The 17,154-nt window shown below is 42.2% G+C and overlaps 1 protein-coding gene across 1 annotated transcript in view; it reads left to right on the forward strand.

Annotated features, from left to right (window-relative positions):
* The first annotated feature begins 12,374 nt into the window (after nucleotides 1–12,374).
* The window catches only part of LOC112235802 (USP6 N-terminal-like protein), an 81,766-nt gene continuing 76,986 nt past the window's right edge, over nucleotides 12,375–17,154 (forward strand). Inside the window, exon 1 of the mRNA XM_042311286.1 lies at nucleotides 12,375–12,602. The gene's annotated coding sequence lies outside the window, so the exon portion shown is untranslated. The remainder of the gene's footprint in view (nucleotides 12,603–17,154) is intronic.

A 17,154-nucleotide genomic window follows, 5' to 3' on the forward strand; every position in this document is an offset into this window, starting at 1 on the left:
GCCAGTCAAAAGTTTGGACACACCTACTCATTCAAGGGTTTTTCTTTATTTTTACTATTTTACAAGACAATGGGTGGCTACTTTAAATACTTTAAAAAGAAACACTTTTTTGATTACTACATGATTCCATATGTGTTATTTCATAGTTGTGATGTCCTCACTATTATTCTACAATGTAGAAGATAGTAAAAATAAAGATAATGTCATGTTCGTCGTAAAGGGGAGACCAAAGCGCAGCGTGATTAGAATAAATTCTTATTTTATTGAAGGAAGAACACAAAGGACAGTTAAACAAAAACAACGTGACTCTATGACCAACGAGTGCAGACACAGGCAACTTCATAACCCACGAAATACCCAAAGAAGATGGCTGCCTAAATATGGACAAAAGACAAAGATAAACACCTGCCTCTAATTGAGAACCAATCTAGGCAACCATAGACCTACATAAACACCTAGATGGAAACAACCCCATAAATCTACAAAACCCCTAGATGAGACAAAAACACACATACCACCCTCGTCACACCCTGACCTAACCAAAATATATTGAAAAAAACAAAGAATACTCCGGTCAGGGCGTGACAGATAACCCTTTGAATGAGTTGGTGTGTCCAAACATTTGACTGGTACTGTATATTTACCAAATAATATATGGGAGATTGGAAATGATGCAGACAATTACATTGGAAGCCACAATCTATCTGCAATATTAAATCTGATCTACCCATATTTTTTTTTAAATAATATTATATATATTTTTTTATTAATATGTCCCCCCCACTTCTAAAACCAAAGTTTCGCCCCTACGTTGTAGTGTACCCCTTAGGAGATGGGAAGGTGAGAGAGAACAGGCAATAGGAAAGTGAGGGAGAGTGAGTACAGGAGACATGAAAGTGAGGGAGAGTGAGTACAGGAGATATGAAAGTGAGGGAGAGTGAGTACAGGAGATAGGAAAGTGAGGGAGAGTGAGTACAGGAGATATGAAAGTGAGGGAGAGTGAGTACAGGAGATATGAAAGTGAGGGAGAGTGAGTACAGGAGATATGAAAGTGAGGGAGAGTGAGTACAGGAGATGGGAGAGTGAGTACAGGAGATAGGAAAGTGAGGGAGAGTGAGTACAGGAGATATGAAAGTGAGGGAGAGTGAGTACAGGAGATGGGAGAGTGAATACAGGAGATAGGAAAGCAGTGGTGTAAAGTACTTAAGTAAAAATACTTTAAAGTACTACTAAAGTAGTTTTGGGGGGTATGTATATGTTTGACTACTTTTACTTTACTACATTCCTTAAGAAAATATTGTACTTTTTACTCCATACATTTTCCTTGTCACCCATAAGTACTTGTTACATTTTGAATGCTTAGCAGGACATGAAAATAATCAAATTCACCCACTTATCAACTTAACATCTATGGTCATCCCTACTGCCTCTGATCTGGCGGACTCACTCAACACATGCTTCGTTTGTAAATTGTGTCTGAATGTTGGAGTGTGCCTGTGGCTTTCCGCAAATAAAATAAAAACAAGAAAATGGTGCGGTCTGGTTTGCTTAATATAAGGAATTTTAAATGATTTATACTTTTACTTTTGATACTGAAGTATATTTTAAACAAAATACTTTTATACTTTTATTCAAGTAGAATTTTACTGGGTGACTTTTACTTGAGTCATTTTCTATTAAGGTATCTTTACTTTTACTCAAGTATGATAGTTGGGTACTTTTTCAACCACTGTGGGAAAGTGAGGAAGAGTAACTACAGGAGATGGGAAAGTGTGGGAGATTGAGAACAGGAGATGGGCAAGTGGGAGAGAGTGAGAGAGCGGGTGAGAACAGGAGATGGGAAAGTGTTAGAGAGTACAGGAGATGGGAAAGTGTGAGAGAGAACAAGAGATGGGAAAGTGTGAGAGAGAACAGGAGATGGGCAAGTGGGAGAGAGTGAGAGAGCGGAAAGTGTGAGAACAGGAGATGGGAAAGTGTTAGAGAGGAGATGGGACAGGAGATGGGAAAGTGTGAGAGAGTACAGGAGATGGGAAAGTGTGAGAGAGAACAGGAGATGGGAAAGTGTGAGAGAGAACAGGAGATGGGAAAGTGTGAGAGAGTACAGGAGATGGGAAAGTGTGAGAGAGAACAGGAGATGAGAGAGTACAGGAGATGGGAAAGTGTGAGAGAGTACAGGAGATGGGAAAGTGTGAGAGAGAACAGGAGATGGGAAAGTGTGAGAGAGTACAGGAGATGGGAAAGTGTGAGAGAGAGTACAGGAGATGGGAAAGTGTGAGAGAGTACAGGAGATGGGAAAGTGTGTGAGAGTATAGGAGATGGGAAAGTGTGTGAGAGTACAGGAGATGGGAAAGTGTGTGAGAGTACAGGAGATGGGAAAGTGTGTGAGAGTATAGGAGATGGGAAAGTGTGAGAGAGAACAGGAGATGGGAAAGTGTGAGAGAGAACAGGAGATGGGAAAGTGTGAGAGAGAACAGGAGATGGGAAAGTGTGAGAGAGTACAGGAGATGGGAAAGTGTGTGAGAGAACAGGAGATGGGAAAGTGTGAGAGAGAACAGGAGATGGGAAAGTGTGTGAGAGAGAGTACAAAAGATGGGAAAGTGTGTGAGAGAGAGTACAGGAGATAGGAAAGTGTGAGAGAGTACAGGAGATGGGAAAGTGTGTGAGAGAACAGGAGATGGGAAGAGGATTGTTTGATGAGCCTAATGAAGATTAATCACCCAGAGAGGAAGCTGTTGCCCCCCACCTCCTAGCAGAGATACAGGAAACTCATCTAATCTATCAAAGTGCTCATATTACAGCTGAGGTTTGTCGACAGGCGGAACGCAGACACTCGAAACAGATTGAGGTTGGTGCTGCAAACAGACAGAGACATCCCAGTCCCACTGGCCGTAAAGGGAGGTGACACTTTAAAAGTGGCCAATATGCTGCTCTAATTATCCTTATATAAATGATTGACACTAATGGTCTAAGGACATTGCAACAGACACGGGTGCATCTACATCATGGGAGCCAAAGGGTGTCACTGGCAGAGCCCAGAAGACCACAGTAAGGGATCTACTACTGGTAGGTTAATCTCCCCAACTCACAATGTCAGTGGCTCTGGGGTTGAGACCTTGTCTTGCAACCTAGAGGTCATAGGTTCAAATCTTACATCTGGCACTTCTGTCGAAAATTCTGCATCTCTCAATGTCAAATATACAAAGAGAAGAGGCAAAAGTGTGATGAGTCAGTGGCTCTGGGGATAAATATCTACTTTGAAGCTAAGGTTTTGGGGGTTCAAGTCTCATCACCTGTGCTTTTGATTACATTTCTGCACCTATCAATGCCACAGAGTAAGGATCTTGCCACCTAAGCACAGGGTTGTAGGTTTGAAACCTAGGTGCCAGCTCCTGAGCATGGTTGCCTACTGAGGACTCTGCTGGTCAGTGAGTCAGAGCCACTTTGGGAGCTGCTGCCACACAAAGTGGCATTGGCTGTAAAGGCAGAGGGGGGAAATTCCTGGGGTTCCCCCCCTGCGTTTCCAGACAATAGGTTACTTTTTCTCCATAACCACTGCACTCCGCTGGAGAGGGGACCACAGGTGTTCATCCTCATGAATTCTGACAGCCTTCCAACTATCCCAGAGGGTCAACACAACCAGGTGATGAGCCAGGGATCAAACCTGCAACCCTGCGCTTCAGAGGCGAGAACCTTAACACAGAGCCACCGGCTCTTTCACACTCTGAATGTGAAGAAATACACACAAGCTAAGGATTGAACCCACAGCCACAGATTCCTCCACATATCTGTGTATTTCAGACGGATAGGCACCGCTGCAGAATTACATAACAGAAACCATATTCCAGGTCTGCATAGTAGATACAACTTCAATATAAGACAGTTACACACTAGCTGCCACTGCCATTACAGGAGACGAGTTGAGAAAGTAGTGAACTCATGACCTCTGGTGGACACGGTGGGAGTCATTCCAGAGAGCTCCACTAGTTCTGACTGAACTCTCCCCCTCTTCACCTTCCACAACACCTAAAGCCACGGAACAATAACGTAGCCCTCGATTCAATCAGGTCGAGCATTAACCTGCACTGGCTGACATCTACATAGAGGATGTTTGGAGGTGTAACTGCGGTAGGAGATGACAAATCTTGTGCGTCACCAATCGATGCTAGAAGTAATTACAGGAAGTCAAGTGTTTCCCCTATATGTGTCTATGGGAACAGCTATACCAGACTAATCGAGGTGTAGACAATAGAACATCGCGCATTGACATGTTTGAACTTGTAACGAGGCGGCATGAACTTCTAATGAGGCTGCATGGGATTTGTCAGATATAAAGTTGGGTGTTGTTTCATTGCATCCAATGGCAGGGTCCGCGATAAAGTAACACAAGGAGCCACTTGTGGATCTCTAACGCGGTTCCACCTCCGGCACCGTCAAAATGACCGCTATGTGGATGTCGGCTAGCGCGGATCTTTTCGAATCTAGCCCAAGGTTTGAATCGAACCAGGGCAGCAGTTTCAAATAAAAATGGTTTCCTGATCATTGACTTAACCATGGTATGGTTGATTGAAATCCTATGTCCAACTCTAAAGTCAAACTTCAGAAACTCCCCATCATTATAAGGAAGAGGGCAGGATGGCCACACAGAGAGGGTTTGAAGGAGGGGTGTCCTCTGCATCACCAGATTTAGGTTGCGGGTTCAAGAGCATCCAATGAAAGTATGAGTAAAAACAGAATTCCTTATCTAGAATACAATCTCCACTTTGGTTTAGCAAACAAAGACTTGAGGTTTAATTCTATATGTGGGCATCACCACCGCTGTTCTAGTCTGGTGGAAGTGTCGCCGCCGTGCCGGCTCTCCACAGTCGACTGGGTGGTGATCTGCAGGGTTCAGTCCCCGAAGTCTCCCCCTTTCCTTCAGAACTGAGCTGTTCTCAACCCAACCAAACAGCCATGGAGATACGTCACTCGCTGTGGAATTCGAAGAAAGCATACTCTGGCAACAGGAGATGTTGAGCCTGAATCTGACACAGACCAGAAACAACTTTGCCGCCCTGGATCCAGAGGTTCCGGTGCCTTCTTCCTTGGGGGCTTCCCATTCAAGATCGGATCTGGAGGTACCTTTGTCTTCGTCCTCTGTTCTGTCTCGCTCTCCGGTGGCTTCTACCTCGGGTTCAGATCCTCGGAGCTCCCACCTTCATCAGGCCGTGAAGCTGCCTGAGAGACCGGCCCATTCAACATCACCAGCTGTCATCATAGGCAGCTCTAGGGTGAGACACATCTCGGTACCCAAGGCAAAAACCCTGTGCTACCCAGGAGCACGAGTACAGGACATAACAAGGCTGCTTCCGACTGTTCTACCACAGATGCCGGGAGCTGACACTGGCGTAGTCCATGTGGGGTCAAACAACATCAGGAGGGCTAGCTCGGAACATCTGAAAATGGATTGTAAAGAACTGATTTTTAGCATTAAAAGACTCAAAAAAATGGCCAATCATTTCAAGTCCAGTACCATCGTTTGGCCGCGGGTGTGAAAGATTCAGCAGGCTGCTGGCATTACACATCTGGCTAAAAGATCACTGTAGCTCTGCTGGAGTCACTTTTATAGAGAACTTTGACACCTTCTGGAAACAGAAGATACTCTACAGAAGTGACGGGAGTCCATCCAAATCATCTTGGCTCCTGGACTCTGTCCACGCATTTGAAGGCTGCGTTGAAACAATGACGTATCAATGACCCGAGACCAGCTCAGTTAATCCCTACCATTGTGACAATGAGTCATCATAATGCTGCATCAAATGTACATTATCCCAGGGGCGTTGACAGACACAATGTAAGTCACTTCATTTATGTCCCCCTAACTGCCCTGAATACCTCTGTTGATCCTACAGCTATTGTATGTAGTAATTATGAGCCTATAAACCATATTTACACTGTTAGCACTGAAGCAGTGTGCCCTAGTAGGAAGACCACTTTGTGCAGCTCACCCTGCACTACCAGCTTCAATATTTATATTATTGTTTATAAATAACATGAGCAAGTCTACTTCTGATAAGCTTTGCAGTAAAGCAATAAAAACAATCAAGCAACCCAGCAAAGAGCTAAAAAATAGCCCATATTAACATATGCAGCCTGAGAAACAAGGTCCGTGAAGTCAATAACTTGCTTGTAACAGATGACATTCATATTCTGACTCTCTCTGAAAGGCACTTAGATAATACTTTTGAGGATACAGTGGTAGCAATACATGGTTATAACATCTACCGAAAAGACAGAAATGCCAACGGAGGTGGTGCTGCGGTCTATATTCAGAACCACATTCCTGTAAAGCTTAGAGATGATCTAATGTTAAATACTGTTGAAGTAATATGGCTACAGGTTCATCTCTCACCTAAAGTCCATTCTTGTGGGAAGCTGCTATACACCACCAACTGCTAACAGACTGTATCTGGATAATATGTGTGAAAAGCTTGATAATGTATGTGATATCAACAGAGAAGTCTATTTTCTGGGTGATTTAAATATTGACTGGCTCTCATCAAGCTGCCCACTCAGGAAAAAGCTTCAAACTGTAACCAGTGCCTGCAACCTGGTTCAGGTTATCAGTCAACCTACCAGGGTAGTTACAAACAGCACAGGAATGAAATCATCAACATGTATTGATCACATCTTTACTAATGCTGCAGAAATGTGCTTTAAAGCAGTATCCATAGGATGTAGTGATCACAATATAATAGCCATATCTAGGAAAACCAAAGTTCCAAAGGCTGGGCCTAATATAGTGTATAAGAGGTCAAACAATAGGTTTTGTAGTGATTCATATGTTGAGGATGTAAAGAATATTTGCTGGTCTGTGGTGTGTAATGAGGAGCAACCAGACGCTGCACTTGACACATTTATGAAATTACTTATTCCAGTCACTAATAAACACGCAACCATTAAGAAAATGACTGTAAAAACTGTTAAATCGCCTTGGATTGATGAGGAATTGAAAAATTGGTTGAGATGAATGAGGCAAAAGGTATGGCAAATAAATACGGCAGCCCAACTGATTGGCAAACGTACTGCAAGTTAAGAAATCATGTGACTAAACTAAATTAAATGAAAAACAAACTATACTATGAAACAAAGATAAATGATATAAAGAATGATAGTAAAAAGCTTTGGAGCACCTTAAATTATATTTTGGGGAAAAAAAGCCAACTCGGCTCCATCATTCATTTACTCAGATGGCTCATTCATCACAAAACCCACTGATATTGCAAACTACTTTAATTACTTTTTCATTGGCAAGATAAGCAAACTTAGGGATGACGTGCCAGCAACAAACTCTGAAACTACACATCCAAGTATATCTGGCCAAATTATGAAAGACAAGAATTGTACTTTTGAATTCCGTTAAGTCTGTGTGGAAGAGGTGAAATGTTTTGTTGTTGTCTATCAACAATGACAAGCCACCGGGGTCTGACAATATGGATGGAAAATTACTGAGGATAATAGCGGACGATATTGCCACTCCTATTTGCCACATCTTCAATTTAAGCCTACTAGAGAGTGTGTGCCCTCAGTCCTGGAGGGAAGCAAAAGTCATTCTGCTATCTAAGAATAGTAAAGCCTCCTTTACTTGCTTAAAGAGCCCACCAATCAGACTGTTACCAACCCTTAGTAAACTTCTGGAAAAAATGGTGTTTGATACAATGCTATTTGACAGTAAACAAATTGACAACAGACTTTCAACACGCTTATAGGGAAGGACACTCAACAAGCACAGCACTTACACAAATGACGGATTATTGGCTGAGAGAAATTGATGAAAAAATGATTGTGGGTGTCACGCCCTGATCTGTTTCACCTGTTCCTGTGATTGTCTCCACCCCCTCCAGGTGTCGCTTATTTTCCCCAGTGTATTCATCCCTTTGTTTCCTGTCTCTCTGTGCCAGTTCGTCTTGTATGTTAGTCAAGTCAACCAGCATGCTTTTCCCGTACTCCTTTTGCTATTCTCTTTTTGACAGTCTTCCCGGTTTTGACTCATGCATGACTCTGGACTACTTTTTCACCTGCCTGATCATCCTGCCTGCCCTGACCTTGATTCTGCCTGCCCTTCGGTACCTTTTGGACTCTGAACTGGTTCTGACCCTTTTGTCTGTCCACGACCATTCTCTTGCCTTCCACTATTGGATTAATAAATACTGTAAGACTCCAACCATCTGCCTCCTGTCTCTGCATCTGGGTCTCACCTTGTGTCATGATATTGGGCCTGTCTTGTTAGACTTCAGCGCAGCTTTTGACATTATAGATCATAGTCTGCTGCTGGAAAAATGTATGTGTTATGGCTTTACACCCGCTGCTATGCTGCGGATAAAGAGTTGTCTAACAGAACACAGAGGGTGTTCTTTAATGGAAGCATCTCAAACATAATCCAGGTAGAATCAGGAATTCCCCAGGGTAGCTTTTTAGGCCCCTTGCTTTTTTCAATCTTTACTAATGACATGGAACTGGCTTTGAGTAAGTCCAGTGTGCTTATGTATGTGGATGTCTCAACACTATACACGTCAGCTACTACAGCGACTGAAATGACCCCAACACTTAACAAAGCGCTGCCCTGCCTTAACAAGGCAGGTCCTATAGGCCCTAGTTATATCGCACCTAGACTACTGTTCAGTAGTGTAGTCAGGTGCCACAAAGAGGGACTTGGGAAAATGACAGTTGGCTCAGAACAGGGCAGCACAGCTGGCCTTTAAAAGTACATGGAGAGCTAACATTAATGACATGCATGTCAATCTCTCATGGCTCAAAGTGGAAGAGAGATGGACTTCATCGTTACTTGTTTTTCGAAGAGGAGTTGACAAACAAGCTGAATGCACCAAGCTGTCTGTTTAAAATACTAGCAGACAGCTCGGACACTCCTGCATACCCCACAAGACATGCCACCAGACAGACAGACAGTCCCCAAGTCCAGAACAGACTATGGGAGGCGAACAGTACTACATAGAGCCATGACTACATGGAATTATATTAACTGATGCAGGTAACTGATGCAAGTAGTATAATCAGATTTAAAAAGCGTAAAAATACACCTTATGGAACAACGGGGACTGTGAAGAGACACACACAAAGGTACAGACATGCATACGCACACATTGTGATGTTGTTGTATGGTGGTATTGAACATTTTGTGTTGTGGATATGTGGTGGTGTAGGGATGTTATATGATGTACTGTTTTATCTTTAGCTCATTCAGTACAAACATAGTTCACTGTTTCATCTGTTTTATGTGTAATGTGGGTGCTTTGGTGTGTTTGGACCCCAGGAAGAGAAGCTCCTGCTTTGGCAGCAGCTAATGTGGATCCCTAATAAATGCAAATACAAAGGAAGGCCTACTTTTGTTTTCTCATAGTACTTTAAACAAACTTTGTAATAACCAAATAGACACTGGATGTTTTGGGGCAAAATATTTATTCAATATATGTAGAGTTAATATACAAAACTTACATTTTCAGAAATGCTCCCAAAATGACTTACTATTGGATTTATACAGTACTCTGCTGCCATCTGGTGACTATGAAGAAACATGCAGCTGGAACATGTTTTTATTTCCATTAGTCTGATCTGAACAGTCTCATAAAAACATATGATGCTGTTAAACTTTATGCACCACTAAATAAGTATTTTCCTTCAAATAACAAAAGGCCACAGTAAGTGCTACCTGTCACTTGTGCATGAATTGTAAAAGGTAAACCATTAAGGTTATGAGGTGGTTAGAGCCCATAAATGTGATCCACTATTACATGATTTCTATTGAAGCTTGGGTGTGTTGTTTGTTTACCTCTCCTGCTTGTTCCTATGCAGGCTCTCCAGTAGGGGAAGCATCCTCGGGTCCTCGTGGGTGTTTGATTCCTGGTCCACACCCAGAGAACCCCTGTGTATCTGTGGGTCCACAGTCACCAACATGAAGAAGGATCATTAGGATGGACACTGCCTCCACTTCTCCCCTGCTGGGATAGACATACTATTCTTGATTTCTGAGGGCTGTACTTAAATGTCCTCCAGGACTGTAATAAAATGATTAAATAATTTCTGCAAATAAAAACTGTACACAAAGTGAAAACAATCTACTAGTATCCCTCTGTGTATCAGTCAGGCAGCATACTGTGCTGTTTATTTGAGTAGTTACTCTTGTTGGGGCAGACTTGGTTTGCAGGCACCGCTGCCACAATCACAGCCCTAATAGGCCATTAAATTAACACACACAGCGGGTGAACTGTGGGAGTGTGACACTCTCCCCAATGCCTTAACCTCGTTAGGTGTGACATTAATATAAGCGATGGGACATAAAGTGTGACACTAACACGGTGAGCGAGACAGAGTTTCTAACTGGGAGAGATAGATAACGAGAGATTGCACTGATTACCACCTGTGACTCAGACTCCTAGACTAGCTAACTGTTCCCAAGAAGAACACGGTGGTCTCGATCTCTTCTGTAAAGGGTTATTGACCCCTGACGCTGGTGAAATGGTTTCATTTGTTTGTTTGTGACTTCTCTACAGCACTCCTAGTTTGCTTTCTAATTGAATGAGGCTGCGGTTCATTGTCTGCCATAATGTGTGTTCAACAAGTGACAAACACATACATGCATACATTGCTTGACTAAATTGTTGTGACTGTTTCGGAATAGAATCTAGATGTTTGAAACCCATTAAAAAGGTAATAAACATCAAACCCTGCTACAGTATACCCTGTGTATTGTGTCTAGTCTCTTTATATAGTAACCTCAAAACAAACACGTCAATGTGTAGACATTGCTAGTGACTTGTAGTGAAATCTCAGAACGATTTATTCTCATTTGAAGTCAGCCAAGTAGGCACAGGCCCCCAGTTAGCATAACCTTTAAGCAGTCTCTATGTTCTTCCAATAAGACTCTCAAAGGTAAACACTCTACCGCACTGCGCTGCACACATTATACACCATCTTTGTTTCTCAACGCCTGTTAGAAGAGGGCCACATCACTAGGAAGCACAAGTAACAGAGTTAAGAACGTACGGTAAACTCCCTCCACAGCTAGCTAGAAATGTCGCCGGTGGAGAATTCGAATTAGATATTTTTGGATAGCAGAAACGGTTGGTACGTTGTCAAAGAGGGCAGTCGTGTGTTTGCGAGCATAGAATCACTGGGTCTAGCCTGGTATGGGGACAGGGACAGTGGAGGAAAGCAAAAATGTTAGCAGCGCACTGATGTCCGTTTCATACACACACAACAGAGCCAAACAGATTTGTATACTAAGACTACGACCCACACCGGGGCTGGTATAATATTAGACATCCAGTCCAGTATCTAGATGTGTCATAGAAAGAGAGTATCTGATATCATGCCTGTTTTAAAAAGTGGGTACTGTAGATAATGTACCTGGAAACTGGCAGGCATAAAATAACTTGCAGGATTAACGGGTTCTGTAGAATACTATCTGTGTATAAAAGCTTATCACTGTTCTGCAAACACAACTGCTTTGTTTGTTCTCAAGGGCCTTAGTCATGGGCTATTGGTACTGTGCAGTTTTGCAAAACCTTCAGATCATATGGATAGGTTCAGGCCATGTTATAACATTGTTTTAACATTCTATTTGTACCTTGTTATAAGTTGATAATGTATCGATCAGATAATAAGTGCCTATTCAGGCTGACTTGGTTGTGCATACAAGCAGTTTCCTCTCCCTCAGTGGGATCACGGGTATGTAAACACTATACAGTATAGATAGAGAACATCCTATCTCAGTGGACTGACTGAGTTTTGTGTGAAACAGTCCAGCCAAGCATAGTACAGTGGATACTTCACACTAAGAATAAATAGAGGTTGGTTTGTCTTGTTGATGGCCTGCTAAGATAAGAAGAGCGGTAATCACTTTGTAGAATATACACTTTAGTAGTAATAACAGTGATCTTCAGCATTCAATAACAAATACAAGGGTTAAGGCTATGAGTTGCTGGTTCCAAATAATAACAGAATAGCAGAATACATTTTGTGTAATGTATATATATATATATATATATATATATATTTTTTTATATATTTTTTTAAGTAGCCTATTCTAAATAACCTATAAAATACTTTCAGGCCACCTAATGCTTTCACTTGAAATGTATGATATGAGAACGCTGAGAAATAGTTATTTTAATATTTAATATCAATATCATGAATTTATACTCTACCAGGTTTATTAACAGGCTATTAGCAGGACTCGTGCGCAGTACTTTTCATTATGCCTATGAAGACTATGAGACTACTTTTCCTTTGTTGGTAAGTGTTTGTCTATCAATTAAAAAGGTGCAAGTGACAACTAGTGATATTTTACTATTCGCCACCTATGTGCCGCAACCTCGTTTCGGATCCAACATGGCGGGTGAGATAAGCCTGTCGTGCGGCGCATTGCTACCTGGAGTGGGATCGATTGCACAGCGCCCTGCAGGGGTTCCATAGTGAGTTTGAGAAGTGTTCTGTTCTGGGAGAGCGCTGACTTCCTGGTACGGGACAATGGACATGTTTTACTCTAGTTTGGCTGGGAAAACACACGCAGCGATGTGATCAAGACGGACACGTCGAGTTAGAACAAGGTAAACCTGTCCTTCCGATTTTCAAAATGTTCTGGGAAATATAATTTATCAACTTCCCCGATATGGATGTCAGTGTACTACTGTTGGCTAAACGCTAGCAAGCGGACTGCGGCTTTGAAAGTGGCATACGTGATGGGAACCAGGGGCACGCGTTTGTGCAGTGTTCGCATTGAATAACTCGGTATGCGGGATTATTCCAGTGTTTTGTTTACAATCGGGAATATGGTTTAATAGCTCCAAACTTTGTTCTTGTGTATATTCATCGAGGCCTACCTAGCCAAACCCCCGGACGGCCTCCTGCAGCAGAGTCGATGTTGGTAGACTGCAGAAACACTAATCAAGCTCTCCCATTGGTCACAGACCTGCATTTCGCGGATCTGGTTGGCTTGGCTTTCCTTTCACTCATTTGACGTTTGTGGAGATTTCACGTTTCTCCTGTAGCCTAATTGATTTAAGGGGATCAATTGTAGAATTAAACGATTTGAATAAGAGTTATTGAATGGTATTTTGCACGTGTGGCTGTGTTGAGTAAATAAGGCGATCCATGTTTCTTTACCACGTCTGGGACTATTGGGTACTGTAGTAGCGATGAGCTGCATGGGAGAATGGGTATAGTAACGTAGTTACCTTTTGTAGCAGTGCCTCAATCCTATCCCGTTTCGGGATAATGCGGCTTAACACATTCTTGGCTTTACGGCTCGCCCGAAAAAAACTGCGTTGGGGATAGTTTGTAGCTATGCCACAAAGAGCGAACATGGAACTCGCAAACCCATACATTGTATTACGAATGCCACCCACCAATGAAAGTTTCCTGCCTGGCTTCTACCCAGAAGCATGAGAGCAGATCACACAAACAAATCATGTTTACAGTATCATACAGCAAGGCAATCAGCTATAGCCTACTGGCCTGTTTATGACAGGTAGTGGACGTTATGATATATGGGAGAGAATATATTCGCGTTATCAGCTATTGTGCTCCATTGTACACTGTGCGGAACTGGCAGCGTTGTTGCTGAGTATCGCTTTCTCGTGCAGTGGCTCACGAGCCCTCCCCATCGTGTATCTTGCCGCCGAATGGCCTGGACGATGAGGAATGGATGTGTTTACCTGTCACAGCCTCCTGCATCAAAGAAAGATACGCCATTTGCTGACAGATGCATCGTTTAAAGCCTTTTAAAAAAATGATTAGCAATGAGTTATGTCGTGCTGCGGTTTCACATGCCACCCATAGGTAGGCTATGCCAATCACCCTAGTGAGTATTCAAATTCTACGCGTTGGAATTAGCCTGGAATGATCTGCATTAACAAACGCAACCTGGACTCAGGGGTAGACGTAACATAGTTCATGTGCATCTCCCTCCATTTAGTATATGTTATGTTTCGTTTGGTATTAGATGTGACAAATGGGGAAACCATTCACGTTTAAACAGCTGTTTTCTTTCTCGGTTTTCCATTCAAATTATACTAAATTCATTAAAGTCCACGTGAATTCACATTGCAGATGGTCTACATCGGGCTTACTGCGGTGAGAGAAAATTGTATAATTTATGCTGCTGGTGCCGCATGTATCTTGTCGTCATCCAATCACAAGTCATCAAACTGGTACTAGGCTACAGTCACAGAGCTAGACCCTCCCTATGGCAAGTTATTAGGAGATACACTGCATGGCCAAAAGTATGTGGACACCTGCTTGCTGAACATCTCATTCCAAAATCATGGGCATTAATATGGAGTTCCAATTCATATTCAGGGCTCTGTGCAGGCCAGTCAAGTTCTTCCACACCGATCTCGATTAACCACTTCTGTATGGACATTGCTTTATGTACGGGGACATCGTTACGCTGAAACAGGAAAGGGCCTTCCCCAAACTGTTGCCACAAAGTTGGAAGCACAGAATTGTCTAGAATGTCATAGTATGCTTTAGCGTTAAGATTTCCCTTCACTGGAACTAAGGGGCTTAGCCCGAACCATTAAAAACATCCCCAGACCATTATTCCTCCTCCACCAAACTTGACAGTTTGCACTATGCATTCAGGCAGGTAGCGTTCTCCTGGCATCCCCTAAAACCAGATTAGTCCATCTGTCTGCTAGAATGTGAAGTGTCATTCATCACTCTAGAGAATGCGTTTCCACTGCTCCGGAGTCCTATGGCGGCAAGCTTTACACCACTCCAGCCAATGCTTGGCATTGCGCATGGTGATCTTAGGCTTGTGTGCGGCTGCTCAGCCATGGAAACCCTTTTCATGAAGCTCCCGACGAACAGTTCTTGTGCTGACGTTGCTTCGAGAGGCAGTTTGGAACTCTGTAGTGAGTGTTGCATCCAAGGACAGACCATTTATACGTGCTTCAGCACTCGGCTGTCCTGTTCTGAGCTTGTGTGGCCTACCACTTACAGGTGACTGGGGCAGCTCTAGTAGGGCAGAAATGTAATGAACTGACTTTTTGGAAAGGTGCCAATGCTTGTCTATGGAGAGTGCATGGATTTGTGCTCAATCTTATACACCTGTTGACAACGGGTGTGACTGAAATAGCCGAATCCACTAAGTTGAACGGGTGTCCACATACTTTTGCCCATGTAGTTGAACTATAGGCTAATCAATGTAAGATGGAATTAAAATGACAAAACTAAAAGTTAAATGATAAGGACCAGCTACACCAAGAGCCAACAGGTATGCCGTAATGAATCATCTGAATGGAGCTGTTATTTACTGTTGGTTTCGGAAGGTGAGTTATGTAGTCTCAATTAGCCTAGCTAACGTTAGCTAGCTTAACCAACGTCTCTGTTTGATGCAGTCAAAACAGGTACTATGTAATCAAATGAGATGATAAATAACTAGCAATAAGTGAGTCTACCAGCGCGAGTCGATCTGGTTGCTATCTTTCTTCTCTCTTCCTGCTCCCCTAGTCACAAACATTTGAGCTGCTGCTCTGCTTCGAGCCTCTCGCTCTTCCTCATGCGCTACAGCTCCTGTTAATAAAGTAGCAAACATTTATTTTTCTCCCAACATTACAGCATTGTTGCATTATGTATTTGTTAAATTAAATTATTTTCCCTTTATGATGATGATCGGGACCTGTTAGTGGTAATTTTGTGATAACTGCACTGTGATTTTAATTTTGTGAAGAAAAAACGTTTTTCAGTAAGGGATTTTTTTCTGAAAGTTAGGATCCCAATTTGGTTTACATTTTTTAATGTTTAAATGTTCACACCCCGAAATGGTATGTATTAATTTGTGGATGTCCATCATCCATTTCGTATGCTATGTTATGAATTGCAATTTGTACGCTATGTTACGAATTTGCAATATGTTATTATATGTTACAAATCTCAATTCGTTGTGGCTAACGCTATCTCTAGCTAGGTTACTAACGGTAACGAGGCTAGGGTTAGGGAAACTGTTAGCCAACCTGTTAAGTAGTTGTAAAATAACAAAAAATCTTGTGTATTTTCTAAAATGCTGAATTTGTCCATGATGAGATTCAAACACTCAACCTTTTGGTTGCTTGACGTTCAAATTATAAGCCCACCCAACCAACTACACTCCTTTCATTTTAGCTTTAAGTAATCTTCTGTCATATGTAACCATACCAAATGTAAAATATCATACTCATTTGAGTTTCCCGGATGTACTTTTATTTATTATGTTACGTCTTGTCTGAGACCAGGCCACTGCTTCCCTTTTACTGCCCTTCATAAAATGAATACCCAAGTGTCCACACAGATAGCTGTGAATATGCGTGCTGATGAAGGGCATTACATATTAAGCAGTGGGAGTTGGAGCTATGGTAAGTATTGTTTGTTGGTGCAGACTATTCCAGGCATTGATGATGAAGTTGTGGCTCATGGTGAGTTGTTTATTATCGATACAACTCTGTGCTGGAGTCCATTAATATTGATGGGCAAAGCATCCAGATGTAGCCATTTAGCGAGCTTAATTATCCTAGCTACCTGTAAAGCAAATGCAAATTGGACTCTAAAAGTGTATTTCCCCCTATTTATACCAACATTTCTCACCTCCCAAATGAATCTAGGTAGTAGCCACTTCACACACAGTTAGACCTATAGACAGAATATTGAGTAGTTACAGAAGAAAGAAAGAGCTCATACCTGCCCTGCACCACCTGTAGAGCTCGGCTTATTTGTTGCAACAGGTGATTTGGACTGGATAGGAAAGTAGGCCTATACGGCTATAACTTTTCTATCTCAACCGCTTTAATTGGTCGAATTATCAAGAGTTATGTTGTCAAAACACAATTTTAAAGCTGTACATTCACGTTTGCACAATGACTGTGGTAAGTCTATGTTGAATCGAAAAACAGAACTCCGTCACCCCCCCTTTCCAATATTAGAATCGTCCTGATAAAAAAAAGTCAGTGAATGAATCATCACCAGTGTTGCATCCTATTTATGTCCATTCATTAATTTGGTTCTACTGAGCCTATTATCTACTACTGCATAGAATACCATAGTTTACAGAATCAAAAAACAAAAACTTTATTTTTATTTTTTATCAAGTTCAATTTAAAATACCCCTAGTGCTATTTCAAACAT

This window comes from Oncorhynchus tshawytscha, linkage group LG33 (assembly GCF_018296145.1).
Source record: "Oncorhynchus tshawytscha isolate Ot180627B linkage group LG33, Otsh_v2.0, whole genome shotgun sequence".
Taxonomy (NCBI): Eukaryota; Metazoa; Chordata; class Actinopteri; order Salmoniformes; family Salmonidae; genus Oncorhynchus; species Oncorhynchus tshawytscha.